Raw genomic sequence first — 2336 nt, 5'->3', positions numbered from 1 at the left:
TCAATCATACAAATTGGAGCAGAAATATGCATTACACTCCTCAAGCCAGCTCTGCCATTCATTAAAATTATGCCTGGTCAGTTTGTGTTGCATATCCTAAAGTCCAATCTATACCTGATAACTTTTGATTCATAGAGTCATAGTGAAGTACAGCATGGAAACAGGCTCTTTAGTCCAACTTATCCATGCCAGCCAGATATTCTAAATTAATCTAGTCCTATTTGCCATCATTTGGCCCATATCCCTCTAAACCCTCTCTATTCAAATGCCCATCCAGATGCCTTTTAAATGTTGTTATTGTACCAGCCTCCACCACTTCCTCTGGCAGCTCATTCCATACATGCACCATCCTCTGTGTAAAAAATCTGCCGCTTAGGTCTGTTTTGAATCTTTCTCCTCTCACCATAAACCAACGCCATCTAGTTTTGAACTCCCCTACCCTGGGAAAAAGGCCTTGTGTATTCACCCTATCCATATCCTTCATGATTTTATAAACCTCTACAAGGTCACCCCTCAGCTTCCAACACTCCAGGGAGAATAGCCCCAGCCTACTCAGCTTCTCCTTATTTCTCAAACCCTTCAACCCTGGCAATACCTTTGTAAATCTTTTCTGAACTCTTTCAAGTTCAACAACATCTTTCCAAAGCAGAGAGACCAGGTTTGAACACAGTATTCCAAAAGTGGCCTCACCAATGTCCTGTACAGCCGCAACATGACACCTCAACTCTTATACTTAGTGCACTGACCGTTAAACGCAAGCATACCAAATGCCTTCTTTATTACCCTGTCTACCTGTGACTCTGCTTTCAGGAAACACCTCCTCCCATCCCCGCCTGACAAAACTGTATCTCTGCATTAAAAATATACAATGACTCCACCTCTACCACTATCAGGGCCAAAGTTGCCCGACCCTCTGAGAGAAAAAAAAATTTTCCTTATCTCTGTCCTATAAGAATGACCCCTGATTTTTTGGCAGTGCTTCACAGTGCTTCACACACAAAAGGAAACTTGCTTTCTATATCCATCTTGTCAAGATCATTCAGGATCTCAGACACCTTAGTCAAATCAGCCCTCATTCTTCGAAATTCCAGTGGTAACATGGCACTCTATCCAACCTTTCCTCATAAAACTTACTGCTCCTCCCAGTTATCAATCTAGTAAACCTTCTCTGAACTGCCTTTAGTGCGTTTACTTACTTCCTGAAATAAGGGGACCACACTGCATGTAGTATTTAGGATATGATCTCACCACTGCCCTGCATAGCTAAAGCATAACGTTCTTACTTTTATGTTCAGTTTCTCTCATCATAAAACATTGCATTCCATTAGCCATCTTAATTACTTGCTATATCTGCATCTGCATCAGCAATCCCTTTACCCGAATATTGTCATTTCTTAGATTATTTATCCATAGTGTTAGAACCATTTTATCCTATGCTTTTTAAAAATAAGATTTTGAAACTTGTTTTGCATTTCCCATGTAAATGACACCAAAATTAACAGCATTGGTGCAATAAAGCAGAATTATTTTGAGCGTGTAATAGCTTTATTCATTCTCTCTCAAATACATTGCACAGTGAAAAATTAAACCCGTATATTAAACCTGTGTTTTTTTTAAATTCTGAACATTGTCTAGAGCAGAAATACTTCTAAATTTTGCAATACGTAAATCCAGTAGTTCTAAACAACTTTTCCCTGTCCACCCTTACCCAACACAAAAGACATGCTAAAAAATGCTAAAGAATAACTGCAAGTTTGGTTAATACTCTGAAGTGTATGGCCAGTAGAATCTTTCAGCAAAGGCTTGGTAGAAGACCATTTTATTTCTGCAACTCAGGCTGCTTTGAGATGAGGAATAAGCCACTTTATTCAGGAATCTGCAAAGTGTATTGCTCATAAAGTTACCTTAATGTAACAGAAATGATAGACTCTGTCTGTTTGCATACATATCAGGTTCTTTGCCCAGATGTTTATCAGACTTTAAAAATATATATGATTGATTGTCACATTAGCACATAGCCTCTTGGTCAAAGGGAATTTTTTTTCACTTTTTCTAAATGAGGTTTATTTCCATTTCAAGAAAATCCCCTAAGCAAGATGGTGGTGCAGTAGGGCGCTCTATTTGGCTCCTCCACTCAGCCTGTTCTCTTTCTTCTTTCTCTTTCCTCCCTTCTCTCAGCCTCGGACAGCCAGCTTCCAAAGAGGGATCGGTGCTCAGCAGCCCAAAGCGGAGACTCCAGAGACCCAGAGCAGGGAACCCAGAGGCCCGGAACGGGGACCCCAGTGACCTGGAGTGGGAATGTCAGTGACCCAGAGTGGGAATGTCAGAGACCCGGA

Source organism: Rhincodon typus, chromosome 21 (assembly GCF_021869965.1).
Source record: "Rhincodon typus isolate 14 chromosome 21, sRhiTyp1.1, whole genome shotgun sequence".
Classification (NCBI taxonomy): Eukaryota; Metazoa; Chordata; class Chondrichthyes; order Orectolobiformes; family Rhincodontidae; genus Rhincodon; species Rhincodon typus.
Note: the sequence above shows the minus strand (reverse complement) of the source record.